Consider the following 20,981-nt stretch of genomic DNA (forward strand, 5'->3'; position numbering starts at 1 on the left):
ACTGCACTGTTCTCCTCCGGGAGCTGGTTTTTATAGTCTCTGAGTCTTGGCCACTGATGGGATTACACAGCGCCAGGGGGCCAGTTGGTGGGTGTGACCCCCGCCTACTGGAATTTGGAGGAGCTGGGTGGAGGATGCTCGACTCCAATCTGAGTAGGCTTGGAGATCTCGGCCCCAGAACCCACGTGGCTTTGTCCCTCTGCCGGTACCTTCATGTGTGAAGAGAGTGGTCTCAGCATGGTGGCGGCTGGTCCTGGAGGTCTTCGGCTGCCAGAGCCCTGGTCGGGGCGGGGAGGAAAGCTCAACCCGCTCCCCTCCAAGGGGCCCTGGGGAGGAATAGCCAGGCGCGGGGGCAGGAGACTCCCCACCCTGACCAGGGCCCCGGCAGCCGAAGACCTCCAGGACCAGCCACCACCATGCTGAGACCACTCTCCACACACCTGAAGGTACCGGCAGAGGGACAAAGCCACGTGGGTTCCGGGGCCGAGATCTCCAAGCCTACTCGGATTGGAGTCGAGCATCCTCCACCCAGCTCCTCCAAATTCCAGTAGGCGGGGGGGTCACACCCACCAACTGGCCCCCTGGCGCCGTGTAATCCCATCAGCGGCCAAGACTCTGAGACTATAAAAACCAGCTCCTGGAACCACGCGGCCGCATTCGCGGCCACGCGACATCTTATTATGACATCTCATTCCTACTTTGACAAACTGACAGGCTACCGAATGTAGCCTGCCCACACAGCAGAGTCTGGCAAACTCCCCGTGGCATACCCAATATGCCAAATACCAGTAACAATGATGGGTCTCATTCTCCCAAAGAGCTTTGAATATAATCTCAGGGCTAGGATGAAAGAGACGTTACTGGGGCCTGCTCAAGGCAATCGACGAATAACAGGATGATTTGTTTGTTTTGTGACCCATCAAAGTGCTCCCGAGTTACTCCCTTTCTTTTGTTTATCTGTAACCACTTCTCTATTTTCTCTTCTCCAAACAGTTAATCAGCTTATTCCCCTAACCAGTTTCTGTTAATTTGTAAGGTCAGATCTTTCTAGAACACTGAACTTGTACTGTAAGTTAATATTGCCTTTCTCCTCTCCTTATGTCTTTTGAATAGTTTACTTTAAGGCAATTTCCTTTTGTATAGAAACAAGAAGACAACTAATATTATGCATTTGTAACTTGGGATTTAATTGGCTTTGAATATTATTCATTCCCGGGCATCTGCTTTCTCAACTTAAGCCTCAGTTGCCCTCACTTCCTAGCACCCCCAAAAGCAGGGTCCCGACGAGGGACTGAATGGAACCAGGGCAATCTGTAAGCTATGTGCTACCCTGGCATCGAGATGGGCCTGGCCAAGGTGCCACAATTCTTAACTATAAATTAAGAGCTTGATCATGGACAAATGCTCTCATGATCCAAAAGGAAGGACGAGACTAGAACCCTGCTAGGGATAGGAAAGACTATTGGCCTGAGCACTGTAGTCTGAGATCAGGATGACCCCAGGAGAGAAATTCTATAAGCTTGATACATCTCTTACTGTGTCCATACAAAATGATTAATATTATGAATGCTTATGTTTGTTGAACAAGGAGAGGAGAAACACACCCATGGCATTCCACCTTTCGCCTTTTGATGGATCATCCTGCTGAAAGAGAATCTGTCCTAGAAACAGCATCCCCTGAGGGAAAAAACTTTAGCCCCACTGACTGTGACCACACCTATGTGTAAACCCAACCCCTCAGGGTTTTGGGATTTAACTAGACTATAAGAGTGGGCTGGGGATCAAGATCCAGATCCAGAGCCAGAATGGAAAGGGGTTCCAGATCGGGGACCAGGAGAGAAGGCGGGGGGGGGGGGGGAGGAGAGAGAGAGAGAGAGAGGGAGAGAGAGAGAGAGTGAGAGAGAGAGAGAGAGAGGGATAGAGGTGAATGGGGATGAGATTGGAAAAAAACGGCATCTAATCAACCAACTGGCTTGGCCGTCGTTCCTTCCTTCACCTGCCCTTGGCCAACAGCCGGCCCGATCCATTACCCTCTGCCGTGGTACTTAGCTACACACAGCAGCTCTAGAGCACCGAATGTGGGCGGTGAGAGAGCTGCCCGGAGAGCCCGCGAACACACAACCTTCAGCGTGGGTAGTATTTTACAGCAGCACACTAGACTTTTTTTTTCTTTTTTAGAAGAAGCACCGTGAGATACACAGTTACAAGGTTGTTCGTGGTTGGGTTTCAGTCTTACAATGTTCTAACACCCATTCCTTCACCAGTGAACATTTTCCAGCATGTGTTCCCAGTTTCTCTAATGCCACCCTCCCCTGCTGCAACCCCCAGCCTGCCTCTATGACAGGCACTCTCCTCCTCCTCCTCCTCTTCTTCCTCCTCCTCCTCCTCCTCCTCCTCCTCCTCCTCCTCCTCCTCCTCCTCCTCCTCCTCCTCCTCCTCCTCCTTCTCTCTCTCACACATGCATTGACCTTACATGTTTATATGAAGGAAGATAATAGTAGATAATAGTAATAAATGCTCTCCAAAACCTCTGACTTGGCTGAATGAAAATTGACTTCAAGTTGGGATTTTAAAAGAACCATTTACAAATATTTATTATTATAAATTAGATATTTAGTGCCATATAACTAAGTAAGGTAAAAAGGTAAAGTAAAGGCCCTCCCGTTGATCGTCGATTTGCTCGAGCGGGCCCAGTAACGTCTCCATTGGAGACTTTGTTGTTACTGTGTCTGGCATATCGAATACTCTTGGTAGCTTGCCGGGCTCTCCGAGAGGGGCGGAGGAATCGAACTCGGGTCGGCCATGTTGGCCGCTTGTAAGGCGAACGCCCTACCACTGTGCTATCGCTCCAGCACAGCACATAACTAAGTAAACATTAAAAATTGATTAAATGTTACCCATTGAAGTGGATGCTGTTTTTTTTTTATAAATTATAATCTTAATATATGGTATATTATATAAGCTTTTATTTCAACTTAGGCTTTCATGGTTTAAAAAGGTTTGAATACAACCTTCAATATAGAGATGGGAAAAGACACTTAAAATTAAAGCTTTTATTTAGCTTATAAAGTACAAAAATTTTTCTGTAGTTCTTCAATCCCTCTACCCACATCACCCATATACCACATCATCCCATATTCTAACATCATTACTTATGCTTTAAAATTTTTTTTTATTTTCCCTTGCCATTAAAAACTGTTATCGTATTATAAAGATTCATATTTGATAAGGTTTAGGGTGGAGAAATGAATAGGTGGTAAATGAAGTATTTTTTGGACAGTGAAACTGTCTGACAATAGAACAGTGATTTATGTCATTATATATATGTGACAGTGACAGTGAAATATTTTTCCAAAAAAATAATGTATATTTCACAAGTTGAACCTTAATAAAAACTGTGGATTGGGGGGTGATAATTATGCATTATTGTATGTTTACCAAATTGTAAGAAATGGACTATTCTGGTAAGGGGTGTTAATAATAGGTAGGGGCATGTATGAAGTCAGAAAGATTTTTTTGAAGGGAAAGGAAAAGTTTTTCTGTGTACCAAACACTTTTCTAAAAGCAGTCTATTAAAAATTGACTTCAGACTCGTAGGCATACTAGAGTATAAACAACTGCTAAAAGATTAGAGTGCTTTATATTCCAATCTTTTAACAGGGAGCAAAACTGTAAAGCCGATAACTAAAATCTCTGGTTCTGTGGAGGTGGATGTGAATTTACAGGTGTACAGCGTTCTCATGAACCACAAGCAGAGTCGTGAGCAGAGATGAAAGTTTCAAGAAGCAAATTAGAAAGAGCAGAAGAACTGAGAGCACACAATATTTGTTCTGGTCCTGGCTCTCTCATTTCCTAAATGAGAGATCTTGAGAACACTCTAAGAAAACCTTTCTCTCACCCAAATAACAATCTTTAAAAAATATTTATAGATTAGATAAAAATGGCTGCAAGTGTTAGAGATTATGGTATTGAAGTGCAAAGTTATTGATGCCATTCCCACCAAAGTGACCATTACCCGCTGCCGTGGTACTTAGGTCACCTCTGATCCAATCTTCATCCCGCTCTTCACTGCCTTCCCCCATTCCTCCACTGTTTGTTAATCAGGTTTTAAATGCAAGGTCAAGGGGTTGTCATTGTTTGATATTATATCTATTCCCTTATTTTATCTCTCTATATTTCACGAACTAATGAGATAACTTAGTATTTGAATTCTTCATAACTTCAATATCCTATCAGAGCTCGAATGAAGGCATATTGAGACACTGTATAAGGACATGCTTCATTCAAGTAACATAAAAGATTAATTACTAAGTTTATGTGCTTTCCAAACATTTAGATTCAAGATTGATAAAGGGGTCAGCCCTCCTGGATCCATCAGCTTGGCTTTCCTTTTTTATTAACTGGGTGCTCCAAGTTTCTTTGTTTCTTTTTCTTTCTTTCTTTCTTTCTTTCTTTCTTTCTTTCTTTCTTTCTTTCTTTCTTTCTTTTTTTTTTCTTTTTGAGTCACACCCGGAGATGCGGGCTGGGGGTAGGGTGTTCGTCTTGCACACAGCCAACATGGCCGACCCGAGTTCGATTCCTCCGCCCCTCTCCGAGAGCCTGGCAAGTTACCGAGAGTATCTCGCCCGCACGGCAAAGCCTGGCAAGCTACCCATGATGTATTTGATATGCCAAACACAGTAACAACAAGTCTCACGATGGAGATGTTACTGGGACCGCTAGAGCAAATCGATGAACAATGGGAGGACAGTGACCTGGAGATGCACAGGGGTTACTCCTGGATTTGCACTCAGTAATTACTCCTGACAGTGCTCAGGGGACCATATGGGATGCTAGGGATCGAACCTGGGTCGGACGCATGCAAGGCAAACGCTCTACCTGCTGTGCGATAGCTCCAGCCCCTCCAACTTTCTTATCTCTCAAGTTGGGGTGACAATATTTACTTCTTGGATTAAAAATTAAAATAGAAATGCAGGTAAAATATTTTAAAAAGTATATTCCTGCCTATTCCACCTCAGAAACTATCAATAAAGTTGTTATTACTGCTAATTTCTTTTTAAATACACACAGCAAGCCATAGTATCTGATCCCAAAGATCAGTTCAAGCAAAAGTCAGACCCCACTGTCCAAGAAAGGAAGAGACATTAACTTTCTTCTGACTTAGAAAACATTCACTTTCTCCCTCCCTAGCTTGCTCACTGTTCAACCACCTGGGCATTAACATCACATCTGTGTAGTGGAAGTAAAATCTAAAGGTTCTTTCAAACTGTACTACAACGCAGTAATAATTAAAACAGCATGGTACTGGAACAAAGGCAGAACTGCAGACCAATGGTACAGGGTTGAATACACTGACATCTCTCCTCAATCATATGCTCATCTAATCTTTGATAAAGGTGCAAGTAATGTGAAGTGGAGTAAGGAAAGCCTCTTTAATAAATTGTGTTGGCATCACTGGACGGCTACATGCAAAAAAATAGGCTCAGAACTCTGCCTAACACCATGTACAAAAGTAAGATCAAAATGGATTAAAGACCTCAACATCAGACCAGAAACCATAAGGTACATTGAAGATAAAGTTGGCAAAACCCTCCATGACATTGAAGCTAATGGTATCTTCAAAGATGCCACGCCACTGGCTGAGCAAGTGAAAACAGAGATAGATAAATGGGACTATCTTAAACTAAGAAGCTTCTGCACCTCCAAAGAAACAGTGACCAAAATACAAAGACAGTCTACAGAATGGGAAAGGATATTCACCGAATACACATCTGACAAGGGGTTGATATCCAGGATATACAAAATACTGGTTAAACTCCACAAGAAGAAAACATCCAACCCCATCCAAAAATGGGGCAATGAAATGAACAGAAACTTTCTCAAAGAAGAAATCCGAATGGCAAAAAAGCACATGAGAAAATGCTCTACATCATTAATCATCAGGGAGATGCAGATCAAAACCACAATGAGATACCATCTCACACCTCAGAGACTGGCCCACATTCAAAAGAACAAAAGCAACCGATGCTGGCGTGGATGTGGCGAGAAAGGGACACTCCTTCACTGTTGGTGGGAATGTCCACTGGTTCAGCCCTTCTGGAAAACAGTATGGACGATTCTCAAAAAATTAGAAATTGAGCTCCCATTTGACCCAGCAATACCACTCCTGGGAATATATCCCAGAGAGGCAAAAATGTATAGTCGAAGTGACATCTGCACTTGTTTGTTCATTGCAGCACTCTTTACAATAGCCAGAAACTGGAAGAAACCTGAATGCCCAAGAACAGATGACTGGTTAAAGAAACTTTGGTACATCTACACAATGGAGTACTATGTAGCTCTTAGAAAAGATGAAGTCATGAAATTTACATACAAGTGGTACAATATGGAAAGTATCATGCTAAGCGAAATGAGTCAGAAAGAGAGGGATAGACATAGAAAGATTGCATTCATCTGGGGGATATAAAGTAACAAAGTATGAGATTAATACCCAAGAATAGCTGAGATCAGCACCAGGAGGATTACTCCATAACTTAGAGGCCAGCCGGGTATCCTAGAGGAAAGGGCAGTTCAGATAGAGAAGGGAGCACCAAATAAAGGATGTTTGGAGGATCCTCCCAGGAGGGGAGATGCATGTCGAAAGTAGACTATGGACTGAACATGTTTGCCACTCAATGCCTCTTTTGCAGACCACAACACCCAAAAGGAGAGAGAGAACACAGGGGATTGCCCTGCCACAGAGACAGGGGGGATGGGGGGATGGGGGTGGGAGGGATATTATCCATGGTGGTGGAAAATGGGCACTGGTGGAGGGATGGGTATCTGATCATTGTATAATTGAAACCAAAGCACAAAAAATTGTAAATCTACAACTTTAAAAAAAAAAATAAAAAATATATATATATATAAAAAAAAAAAAGAAATACAAAAAAAAAAATCTAAAGGTTCTTTGAACAGTTAAAAGTGAAGTGATACATTTAAAGGCATTATTTGGAGAGAGGACTGGGAGGGCTCTCAAATGACACTTACAGAGCCCAGGAGCCTCATGAGGCCTGGATTCAATGCAAAGACCCAAGGATGTCCTGCTGGGCACTGGGGGCATTCAGGGCTGCACTTGGTATGCTGAGGAGTGTTGTGGACTGGTAGGAGATGATATGTTACTAGGGATCGAACCCTGGCCGGACATGTGCAAAGCATGCACCCTAACTATTGTACTATTTTCTAAACAGCCCCAGAGAGGGAAAGAATTTTAAAAATTCTGAAGAGAAATTAATCTTGCTTTAATTGTCAATAGTCACTTGAAACAACTGGAATGTAACTGGGCTAATACTAAACACTTGTGGCTGTTGATATACCTTTCAGGAAGACATTTATTCTGTCTTTATGTTTGTGCTTTCAGTTACTGCCAGTCCTCTCTGATAAAAATAACCCCTTTTCTGCAAAGCTGTGAGGGTTTCTGGGAGTGGGGAGGTTCTGAACATTGCGTGTGACTGCTCCCCCCAGTTTAGTAAAGAGATCAGTCACCAAGCCACCCTTTGCTTTGCAGTTATGGCTGCTACATCTGTTTTTCATAAGAAAAGATAAAACAAATGAGTCAGCCCATAGGACCCTTCAAGAATGGCACGCAATGTTCAGGCTAACCTCAACCCTGAACAAAAACAATTTTCAAAAAAAAAAATGTCTCCAGAAATTTTCCAGGAATAGAAACATTGGCTTCCTTCTTAGTTTTCTCCATATGTATCTTATTTGACTTTCTAGATTTTATTTAACTTAAAAAACAATCACTACCACAGTATGAATTTTAGTTTGAATAAAAAGACTGTGCTATAGTAACTGTGATCTTCCCCTTTAAGATAAGATTCTGCATGATTATGTACAATGACAAAGTAATTTGAATAGTGGAAGAGAGTGAGGACAGTCTTAGCTATGTCTTTAGTGTTCTCCTTACTCTAGTTGTCCTCTAATCAGCAAGTATAACATTAGAATGATTTTTTCTTTTGCTTTAATGTTTGCTTTTTTCCTTTTCTTCCAGAGGTAAATTTTGTTTCAATGATGCTTGCATAACTAGTGCTGTGTTTCCTCCTGTGCTGTTTTTCTCGAGTGGGTCCAGGAACGTCTCCTTTGTGAGACTTTGTTGTTACTGTGTTTGGCATATCAAATATGTCACGGGTAGCTAGCCTGGATTTGCCGTGTGGGCGAGATACTCTCGGTAGCTTGCCAGGCTCTCCAAGAGGGGCAGAGGAATCGAACTTGGGTTGACCTTGCTGGCTGCGTGCAAGGCAAATGCCCTACCCGCTGTGCTATCGCTCCAGCCAGTGCTATATTTCTAATAAGAATTTTTAAAAATCACACAAATTCTGGTTTTAAGTTCTTGAAATGAAATATGGAGCAAAATAATTCTTAAATAATAGGAGAAAAATATGTGACTGAAGAATTCCAAATGGAATCCAAATCTAGATGTTTAAAGCTTGCTATGAATAAATATTTTTATTTTTATTATGTGGTACAAAAGGGAAAAAGGATTTGCTTTCTTTAAAGTTTATTATTGTTCTTATAGGTCTATTTTCTAGACAGGGATAAAGCAATAGCAGTTTGAGCTTGTCTAGTCAGCAATCATCATATTCCATGAGTATTCTTTTGGGGTTTCAAAATTCAATGTACTACTTCAAGTGGGTCAAATGAAATGTATAAAAAAGTATTAGAGAATTATTAGAGAAACTGGTTGATTCCTATAATCAGTATTAAAAAGCAGCTATTTGGGAAAAGGATTCATCTTCCAAAGAAACTAACTTTAATTGTGCAAACAGGTTGGACTTCAAATAGAGTTATTTTTATTTATGCTGATGTTTTGTAAACATTAAATTAAAGGATAACATTGTACTTAACATTGTACTTATCAACAGTGAAAATGTCAAAATATTCTAAAACTTGTCCAATTATTTTATGTACACATACGTCCTCTTACTGGGTTCCTATAATTGTTATATCTTTCAGAAAATTACATTGTTTTCCCTTTCTTTATGTAATACTCCACTCATTAACTTTTACTCCCTCATTTTATTCCTTTTTAAAAATTTTATAACTATTATTTTTATTTCATAAGAAAATAATTTGAAAAAGTATTATTCAAAGTATATCCTGGAGGCTGGAGTGATAGCACAGCGTGTAGGGCATTTGCCTTGCAAACCGCAGACCTAGGCTTGATTCCCAGCATCCCATATGGTCCCCCAAACACTGCCAGGAGCCAGGAGTAATTCCTGAGTGCAGAGCCAGGAGTAACCCCTGTACATCGTGGGGTGTGACCCAAAACGCAAAATTAAAACAAACAAACAAACAAACAAAACAAAACCAAAAAAACAAATAAAGACAAGGTGTATCCTGTACCTTCTACATTTTCTTCACAACCGGTAGGGCGTTTACCTTACACACAGACAACCTGGGTTCGATTCCTCCATCCCTCTCGGAGAACCCAGCAAGTTACCGAGAGTATCCTGCCTACACGGCAGAGCCTGGCAAACTCCCCTTGGTGTATTCGATATGCCAAAAACAGTAACAACAAGTCTCACAATGGAGACGTTACTGGTGTCCGCTAGAGCAAATCGATGAACAACAGGAGGACAGTGCTACAGACAGTGCTACATATTTTAATACTTTGATTCAGTAATACTGTGTTCATAATACAGTTTTAGGATTAAAATTTCCAGCATCAGTGTCACAGCCAATCCCACCACTAGTGTGACTTTCCAGTGTCCCCAGTTTCCTACTCACCACCCCATCCGGGCCCCTTGCAGACACAAATTTACTTTATATTGTTTGTTACAACACAAAGGCAAATGGAATGACCAAAACTTAGATCAATAAGACTCAATTTGTGATGATTGTTATATCTCTCACACACAAAACATCATTGTCTGAGGATCTACTGTTCTGGTGAGTGCTAATTGATCCTTCTGTGTTATCTTTTAGGCTCATTATGATTGATGGTCTTCTATGCAACTTTCCCATCAGTGTACCTGGGATGACTAAGCAGTTTCATATTCTTTTGGAGATGAGTTTATGGGCAGTTTCTTTGCAAACAAAATGGCCTACATTTCTTTTATCTTTCTGCTCTCCTCACACAATTTTCCTGCACATATATTTCATCTTGATTCTTCACTCACTTTGCGATTCCCAGTGAACACTAAAAATTAAGAAAGACTTCCTAAGAGTTTACATTTTAAAAAGACTTTGTTCTCCCTTTCTTCTTTTTGTATCTAGTTAGACTTCCATGTTCAATCTAATTGTCTGACTCAATGTTAGTGATACTTGTGGTTGGAGCAATAGAACAGCAGGCAGGGTGTTTGCTTTGTATGCTTCCAACCCGGGTTCAATCCCTGGCATTCCATATGGTCTCCTGAAAACCACTAGGAGTAATTCTTGACGGTGGAGCCAGAAGTAACCCCTGAGCATCACTGAGTATAACCCAAAAATCAGAAAAAAAAGTTAGTGAAAATTAACTTTGTATAGTTGCAAGATAAGTAGCTAGGATGTTATTTCTCACCAAGCTTTAAGTGTTTTTAAAGATTATGCTATAGTGAGAACAAACACTGTCCTCCTGTTGTTCATTGATTTGCTCCAGCGGGCCCAGTAACATCTCCATTTTGAGACTTGTTACTGTGTTTGGCATATATTCAAATGAATATGTCACGGGTAGCTTGCCAGGCTTTGCGATAGCACAGCGGTAAGGTGTTTGCCTTGCACGCAGCCAGCCCGGCCAAGCCTATTAGATTCCTCCGCCCTTCTCGGAGAGCCCGGCAAGCTACCGAGAGTATCTCACCAGCATGGTAAAGCCTGGCAAGCTACCCGTGACGTATTCAATATGCTAAACACAGTAACAAGTCTCATAAAATGGAGATGTTAGTGGGCCCACTCGAGCTAATCGATGAACAACGGGAGGACTGTGCTACAGTGCTATGCTATAGTGAGTCATTATACAGCTCATATGGAAAAAAAAGTTTTCTATATACTTTGGGTTTGCATCTTTAAAAGTAATCTTTGAAAACATAATTTAGAGGCAAGAGGCAAAGTCTTAGACATCTGGTCTAGTTCTAAGGTCAAATGTTACTTTAAATGTCTTTCTTAGCATTCTGTCTTATCTTGTTTCCTTCCTGTTTTAGAAACAACCAATTTTCCATGAGACAGAATTTATCTAACAAAATGCTTCATTTTTCTTATTTCTATGCTTCATTTCAGCATAAACATTTGTTTTGTTCTCCTGGTACTCATTTCTATTCACTTAGATTTTATGAAACATTCAGACTTTTTTAAACCCGTAAGATCTCAGTTTCCTAACATCACCATCCCAAACCCTCCCTGGTGTTGAGGAGGGAGTTGGTCAACATTTAACCTCATCTGGCAGGAAGACTGTTGCCAGATAGTTGAGAAGGCTGATACAGATAGTAATGGGGTTGCTGCAGAGTTAAGAAGCATGTAGGGACACGTACAGGAGGAAGAAAAGGATTCAAACTTTTCAGAAGATTTGAGTTCTTTTCATCTTTTTCTTCCCGGGCTTTCCTATCAGGGACAATAGTGCCTATTCTTCTTAGCACCATTCACCAAGACTCCTTCTAGAGAAGTTCTTATGCAATAATACAAATACCTGGACTTAGAGTTGTTCATCTCATTTATCAGATATTTTGGACACAATTCTATATCAGATAGCATAGACATTTAGAGATTCATTTAAGGAAACATTCCTCAAACCTTAGCACATACATAGACTAAACAGTGCTACACTAGAAAATCTTTATTTTTTTTCTTAATTCAGTACCCATAATTTAAACCTGTTACGGTATTTAGAAAGTGTGAAGCCTAATTCCCCACAGATAATAGTCACAGAGTCTTGTTAATTTGTCTATAAATGCTTCAAAGGTTCTGAATATCTCAAATGGCAAAAATCCACATTTTGTCAAGAACCCCAATAGTTTGAGTAGCTTGTCATACACTTCACCTCAGTGTAGGGTCCCAAACTAAAAAATGCCCAAATTATGGCACAGGGGACTTTTTTTCTTTTTTTCTTTTTGGGTCACACCTGGCGATGCTCAGGGGTTACTCCTGGCTTTGCACTCAGGAATGACTCCTGGTGGTGCTCGGGGGACCATATGGGATGCTGGGAATCGAACCCGGGTCGGCCGCGTACAAGGCAAATGCCCTACCCACTGTGCTATTGCTCCAGCCCTGGCACAGGGGACTTTTGGTCAAGCACACTTAGGACTTTGAGTCATAGTCTTTGAATTCCGCAACAATTTTCAAAACTGTTGCTCTCCATCAACATAGTACTAGGGAAGCTGGCATCATAGTGTAGAGTGTCAGAGGGTATCAAGATGAAACAGGAGCTCAGAAGCTACTGGGGATCTGAACACTCTCCCCCTATACACAGAGGGAAATTGTCTATTTCAGTTTGCCTTAGGCTGCTTAGGCAGATCCTCTGGTCCATGAAACCAGGGAGTTTAACCTGACTGAATGCCAAGGCTGGCTCCTGGTTGGGTACGCCAATTTCTGTTAACAAACTTACATTTAGGTAGTTGCACCTTGAAAACCAATATGTAGGAGACAACAGTTGATGCAAGACATTTATTGCAAGACTAGCAACCTGAGAAGATGGAGGACTCATGTCTCAATAAAAACCCATCTTGTGTGGAGTTCATGCAAAATTCAATCAGCCTAATCAGTGGCTGAATAAATAGCAGTATTCCTACATAAAAAAAAAAAAACCATCTTGCTCTCAGGCTCGGGCAAGGGGCTACAGCAGGGCTCATTGAAAAAGGAAGCACTGTAGCACTGTCCTCCCGTATAACAACAAGTCTCAAAATGGAAAAGTAAGTTAGAAGAAATTAATTTTGTGGGCAGACCAGGAGAGAATTATCTCTAAAAGTGGGTAAGACTCTCATCAGAGGTTAGTTGTTCCTTGATGATGGTCTTTTCAATGTGACATGGTCAGATAATCATCATTTTCCAGTCAACACAATAACCTTGGAGACTCCTTCCAGAAGGAAGATCACGATCACGATCACGACCTTCCTGTTTTTCGTCGATTGCCTCGAGCAGGCCCCAGTAACATCTCCTTCGTCCTAGCCCTGAGATTTTTAGAAAAGTGCCATATTCAAGGCTCTTTCAGAGTTAGGAGAATGAGACCCATCATTGTTACTGGTATTTGGCATATTGGGTATGCCACGGGGAGTTTGCCAGACTCTGCCGTGTGGGCAGGTTACATTCGGTAGCCTGCCAGTTTGTCCAAAGTAGGACAGTTGTTGATTTTTCTACCGAGAAGAGAGGACACTTGGGAAAGATAAACCTCAGAAGAATTCTCAGGGGACCTGCTATTTTCTCTCTCTTTTCCAATCCCCATCTGTAACTACTTCTAGTTTAACACTAAACACACAGAACATGAGAAAATCTCTTAGGGTTGAAAGAGAGGGCAAAACATCAAAGTGGGGAATGAGGATGGGGGTTGGAAATGGAGATTACAAGAAGATAGAGTCTCTTCATGCTTGCTTACTTACAAATAAAATGTTTTGAATCTTTAAATAGATTTGGTACTCAAAGTCTCAAGAATTCTCAGAACTCAACATCTGTCTGGTGCTTTTTACCAGCTCATCAAGGATTCACTTTTGCTGGCATGCTCCCCTCCAAAAAATAGAGGAGGAATACAAATGTAGTCACTCACACAATGTTCTCATAGTGTGTTGATTGGACTTAATGTTTTAGTGTTTCTCTGCCTTTTCAGAGTCTTATACTCTAGTGAAATACTACTCAAAAGTTCATTGAAAAAAAAAATGCCAAAAACGTTGATGCAAATTGTGTGCTTCTCTTATTTATTTAAGATTTATTAAATCACTATAAGATAGTTACAGAGCTTTCATGATCGAGTTCCAGTTATACAATGTTTCAACAAGCATCCAGTCATCAGTGTACATTTCCCATATCCCATACCTCCCGTATCCTTCCTGCCACCCCACCCCCTAATCTGCCTCTATGGTAGGCACTTTAATTCTTCACTTTCTCTTTCTCTCTCTGCCTCTAACTCTCTCTCCCTCTCTCTCTCTCTCTCTCTCTCTCACTCTCTCTCTCTCTTTGGGCATTATGGTTTGCAAAACAGATACCTAGAGGCCACCGTGTTTGGCCCTTTGCCCACTTTCAGCACACATTTACCATCCAGAGCTATCTCTTCCAACCCATTGTTGTCATAATGGTCCCTTCTCGATCCCAACTACCCTCTCCCAGTATCTCTCCTGCCATTCTCAGTGGTATTGCTGAGTCATATGGAAGCTCAATTTCTAGTTTTCTGAGGAATGCCCATATTGTTTTCAAAAAATGCTGGACCAGTTGACATTCCCACCAACAGTGAATGTGAGTTCCTTTCTCCTTGCATCCATGCCAACATTGGTTTTTCTTTTTATTTTTGCTGTGTGTCAGTCTCTGTGTTGTAAGGTGATATCTAATTTTTTTTTGATTTACATGTCCCTGATGATTAGTGATGTAGAACATTTTTTTCTTTTTTTAAAAATTTTTTAATTGAAAAAAAATTATCAAATCACCATGAGATACACAGTTACAAAGCTGTTCATGGTCCTGTTTCATACATACAGTGTTCCAACACCCATCCCTCCACCAGTGTACATTTTCCCCATATTCTTAATGTGTAGAACATTTTTTAAAATGTGCCTTTTGGCCACTTGTATTTCTTCTTTGAGAAAGTTTTTGTTCACTTCTATTCCCCATTTTTTGGTGGGGTTGGAGTTCTTTTTGCTTATAAAGTTCTACCAGTTCTTTATATATCTTGGATCTTAACCCCTTATCTGATGGATATTGGGTAAATACTTTTTCCTATTCCTTGGGCTGTCTCTGTACCTAGGTCACTGTTTCTTTTGAGGTGCAAAAGCTTCTTAGCTTAGTCCAGTTTGTTCACCTTTGCTTCCACTTGCTTGATCAGTGCTGTTTCATCTTTAAAGATTCCTTTAGCTTCAATATCCTGGAGGATTTTGTCTACATTTTCCTCCATGTACCTTATGAATTCAGGTCTGGTATTGAAGACTTTAACCCATTTCAATCTGACTTTTGTGCCTGCCATTAGATATAGGTCTGAGTTTATGTTTTGCCTGTAAATGTCCAGTTTTCTCAGCAGCACTTGTTTAAGAGGCTTTCCTTGCTCCACTTCACATTTCTTGCTCCTTTGTCAAAGATTAAGTGATCATATATTTGAGGGTCTGTTTCGGTATATTCAACTCTACTCCATGATCTGTGGGTATGTCTCCATTCCAATAACATATTGTTTTAATTACCATTGCTTTGTTGTACAGTTAGAAGTTAGGGATGCTGGTGCCTTCCATCTTCTTTTCCCCAAGGATTGCTTTAGCTATTCCTGGGGGGTTATTGTGCCATATGAATCTCAGAAATGTTTTGTCTATTTCTTCGAAAAATGTCATGAGTATCCTTATAAGGACCGCATTGAATCTGTACGATGCTCTGAGGAGTATTGCCATTTTGATGATATTAATCCTTTTGAACCATGAACAGGGGATGAATCTCCATTTACTCGTACCCTCTTTTATTTCCTGAAGCAGTGTTTTGTAGTTTTATTTGTACAGGTCCTTCAACTCTTTAGTTAAGCTGATTCTGAGGTACTTAATTTTCTGAGGCACAATTGTGAACAGGATTGTTTTTCCAATATCTCTTTCTTCTCTTTTATTATTTGTATATAAGAAAGCCATGGACTTATGGGTATTGATTTTATAACCTGTGAGCTTCTTTTATGCCTTCATAAAATTATGGCTTCAGACAAATAAAAAAGGATTGCACAGGAGCAATAGCACAGCGGTAGGGCATTTGCCTTGCGCACAGCCAGTCCAGCTGAGCCGGGTTCGATTCCTCTGCCCCTCTCAAAGAGCCCGGGAGGCTACCAAGAGAGGGCTGGAGCTATAGCACAGTGGTATTTGCCTTGCGTGCAGCCGGCCTGGCAGAGCCGGGTTCGATTCTTCCGCCCCTCTCGGAGAGCCTGGCAAGCTACCTAGAGTATCTCGCCCACATGGCAAAGCCTGTATTCGATATGCCAAACTCAGTAACAACAAGTCTCACAATGGAGACATTACTGGGCCCACTCTAGCAAATTGATGAATAACGGGAGGACCATGACCGATAAAATAGAATAGTTGGTATTTCATAATCATAATATCATTAAAAAAATTGAATCGCTGTGGGATACCACTATAAAGCTTTCATGATTGAGTTTCAGTCATACAATGATTAAACACTCATTCGTCCACCAGTGCACATTTTCCACCACCAATGCCCTCAGTATCTCTCCTGCCACCCCTACCCAACCCTACTCCCTGCTTCTGTGGCAGAAAATTTTCTTCTGCCTCTCTCTCTACTTTTGGGCATTATGGTTTGCTATATAGATACTGTACCAAATATGATGGCCTCTCAGTATCTGCATAACATCATTTACTCTTCATATTCCAGCATACTTCTTCCTCTAAAATTTATCTAATGATAACTATAAAGATAGTGGATATTTACATATAATCAAACTGTGAAAATAATATTAAAATTTTAATTTTATGTAGTAAAATAGGCACTGTAGCACTGTAGCACTGTCCACCCATTGTTCATCAATTTGTGTGAGCAGGCACCAGTAACATCTTACAACAAATTGTGAGACTTGTTACTTTTTTGGCATATAAAATATGTCACAGGGAGATTGCCAGGCTTTGCTGTGTGGGGGAGGTACTCTCAGTAGCTTGCCATCCTCTTTGAGAGGGGCAGAGGAATCGAACCCAGGTTGGCTGCATGCAAGGCAATCACACTACCCACTGTGCTATCGCTCCAGCCCAGTAAAATATGAACGTATATAAAATTATCCTAGTATTTAAAGGGCTACAGAGGCATTTTCATTAACTTTGCCATATTTAAATATAGCACTGTAGCACTATCCTCCCTGCTGTTCATCTATATGCTCGAGTGGGCACCAGTAATGTCTCCATTGTGAGACTTGTTGTTACTGGTTTTGGCATATCGAAAATGCCTCAGGGAGCTTGCCAGGCTCTGCCATGCAGGCGGGATACTCTTGGTAGCTTGCTGTGCTCTCCGAGAGGGATGGAGGAATCGAACCCAGGTCAGCCGTGTGCAAGGTCCTACCAACTGTGCTACTGCTCCAGCCCCCTATATTTAAATGTATGGGAAATTTTTTTTAAAGCGGTGAAATCAGAAACATGAATTTGCAAAAATGACACAGAGGTCCCAATACAATGAAAACCATTTACAATTTTATGATTATCACAGAACTACTAACACTACTACTTCTGCTATTAATGCTAGTGCTATTACTGTTGCTATAAATGATAGCTGATACTTTTAGAGCAAATATTTTGTGTCATATTTGACCAAAATGACTCCCATAGCAGCTCAATGTTGTGATGTGACTACTATCTCATATCTTATCATTAAAGAAACTGGGGCATAGAACTTACTCTTTACACATTGTCACAGTCAGAATTCAGATCTGGACTCATTCTTAATCACTGCAAAGATCTTGGTATCAGAGTGATAACACAGGGATTGATTTTCATCCTTTGTATGCGACTGACCCCAGTTAGATCCCACATGGTCTCCTGAGTTCCAACGGGAGTGACCCCCAGAGCACAGAGCTAGGAATAGCTCCCAAGCACCACCAGGTGTGGCCCCCCGTTCTCCTTCTCTTAATTCTTTTCTCTTAAAACTAGAGAAATATATTCAAAGACTGTAGCATAAAACAAGTTTTATTAAAATATATTGAAGAAAAGAAGAAAAGAAAAGATTTATACAGTTAGGTACATTTGGGGTTGACTGCTGTAAGTATAACCTCTTAGCGTAGATTCATAGTGTATGCTATATTAAAAGTTGTGAGAACTTTCCCAGAAAAGAAACATATCTAACAGAATGTTAAAATTACGGTTTCAAGATGAAATGAATGTAAGATTTCCAAGTGCTAAGTCACCGGATGTAGACTGTATAAGTATAATATCTGGAACTTATTTCATAATTTCTGCACATTTTCCGAATACAAAGACTTAGTGTGATTTTTTAAAAGATGTTGTTGCAAGGAGTGATTGGTAATCATAATTGGGTTCCTGATCTTTTTCATTTGAGAAAGTTACCATATACTACATCAAAACAGCAGGCAAGAGCTTTTCTACACTTTAATACAGATTGTTTCCATTGAGATTGAAGCTGATTTCCTTCTGGGAAATATAAATACAAAAGCTGTCTAGAGCCTTGTTGGCCAATTTAGAATTTGGTACTGGGTGTAAATAATGATATCTGATTGCTTCTCACTCACCAGGAGTGAATTGTAGGAGATAACAGGTTGAGAGTCTACCAGTTATGGATTTGGTGTCAAACATGGCAGTTTACAACTGGGGGAGGGAATGAAGAGTATGACTTAAGTCCTAAGGATTGTGACTGGAGAGGTCCCCTAAGAGGATGCATTCATAGAATCCTTAAATTGACCCATATAAGTCACCATCTCTATCTACTATACCGGAAGAAAATAGTCACTTAGCAAAATAAGAATTATAAATACTCTTACCTCTCCTCCCTGCCCTCATTTATGGTTGGCAGTTAATAATACAAGATGCTCAGTTGTATTTGCAATTTAAATGAATCATATGATATGTATATTCCATGCAATATTTAAAGACATACTTGTACCAAAATTATTTGTTATTCATTTGAAATTCAAATTTAACTAGGCATTGGGTTTGTATCTACTAAATCTGGCAGCCTTATACTCACCCCACCTTTCCCGAAACAGTTGGTGAGTAGGTGAATGGTAAGAGAAGGGAAGAACAGAAGTTGCTCTTTTTCTCTATATTAACTCTCTGTTTGCAAATTTAAAACTTGTCCCAAATAATAAGTAGACAAGTCAATCTGTCTGCCACAGTTTGAGCCAGGCATGGTTGTCCTACTGAATATATTTTGAAAAAGATTAAGAATGAAACGTGCAAATTATATTGTGAGCCTACCCCAAATATTCTTTGATGGATTAGCCAAGTCTCAATGCAACTTTGCTTATGAATTTGCTTCTTTTCAGAATCCTAACTATTAACTCCTCCTTGCAAACTGTTTCTCAGACCATATTTTATAAAATGATCCTCTGTGGAATAACTGTAATAATTAACTAAAGGGCTGCACAGGAGAATTTGACAAAACTTTGCTGAGGGACCAGTGGATAAGAATATGATGTCCCATAAGATTTGGGGTAAAAGAAAACACCATTCAAGCATGTTTTAAGAAATGTGTATGTTAGCTAACTCCTAATGTAGGGAGGACTTCTGAATTGTTTGATCTGTGCCCAATTCGGGTCTGGGGTAGAGAGGGGGTGGATTTTGTGTAGCTTTATCTTCCTGTGTTCTTCGCTACAAACAATGCTTACTTTATTCTAAGAGTAGTTTCCTTGCTGATACAGAAGGTGGTTTCCAGTCGGGCTGAGGGAGGAGAAAGCAATGTCGCTGTCCAGCATTCCGGAAAGCCGGACTGACTGGTCACATGCTCACCATGTGGGCAGAGAATAGAATGGAATGTAAGCCCAGGGCGTATTAAGGCTTTTCCAAGGGCATGGTGTGTCTTCAACTTTTATCATAACCACTACAGTTGTGTAGGCTGGGTAAGAATGGAGACTGGGAAGACCACATATGTCCAGTACAGCTGGAAATTTACATTTCTGTCATTGATCCTTTATGTAAGAAAGGTATTCAAAACGAACACCGGGCACCCTCCTAGGCAAAATGAAAGGGGACTGGGCCCCAAAGCTATGAGAGAAGGTGACAAGCAGAAAGTTATGATAAATGAGCACTCGGGGATTCAAGGAAGTGGCTCTCTAGCAATCAGAAGAAAAAAATATATTGTTAACAGTGCATAAAATTGTACCATGTGTACAAGCTGAATGTTAAACAACAACAACAACAAAGTTTTCTGGTTTCTAAATAAAATCTTAGAGAAATATCTTCATTTGAAAAACGAGTGGCTTGAATTAGATAATCTTGGCAATTTCTTCAACCACACTGTATATGTTACATTTTATAAACATTAAAAAAATAAGCTCTTCATTCTATCTACCATGGATGTTATGATAATATCGACATTAAACGGAGTACTGTAAGCAGTTACCATATTTTAAAATGCAAAGAGCCAAGTTTCTGATTGAAATTTGGCACATTAAATTAAACTGATTTTTTTTCCTGTTTTTAACTAAGTCTTTTTAAAAAATTCATTTTTGGTATTTCCAAGACCATGAGGGTTTTCTTATAGTTCCTCATTTTCAGTATTTTGCATGGTGTTTTTAGGAAAAAACAACAGTTACTGATTTTTTTTTAAAAAAGACTCATTAATACTGTTTTGACCTTATTGGCAAGCAGAAATGCATAAAACCAGAATCGGCTAAGGAGAAATTAGGGTTAAGATGGAGAAACCCTTCGTGTAAAGATGGTTCAGTGGCTGCAGTGATCCACTGGTGACTGCTGGCAGTGTTGCCCAAGAGGGAGTGGTCGTGGCCAGACAATCATTTCTGGCTCCCATTGGGTCAGTGCCTTTACAGGGGAAAACTGAAGTCCATTTAGAGACCATAAGATTTCCTTCAGGGTTTTAGGCTACTTGCTGTAACATTTCCTGAGAGCCATTCAATTTAGGTTCTTACCTGACTGATCTAAGAGATACATAAAACTACCAGGGAGAATTTTCCCCCCTCTAAGGAAACAGACGAGGGCTGGAGTGATAGCACAGTGGGTAGGGCGTTTTCCTTGCACGTGGCAGACCGGGTTTGATTCCCAGCATCCCATATGGTCTCCAAGCACAGCCAGGAGTAATTCCCGAGTGCAGAGCTAGGAGTAACCCCTCCCTGTGCATCACCGCGCGTGACTCAAAAAGAAAAAAATAAAAAAGAAACATAATAAAAATAATGGAAGGGA

This window comes from Sorex fumeus, unplaced genomic scaffold, assembly GCF_029834395.1.
Source record: "Sorex fumeus unplaced genomic scaffold, SorFum_2.1 ptg000129l, whole genome shotgun sequence".
NCBI classification, from domain to species: domain Eukaryota; kingdom Metazoa; phylum Chordata; class Mammalia; order Eulipotyphla; family Soricidae; genus Sorex; species Sorex fumeus.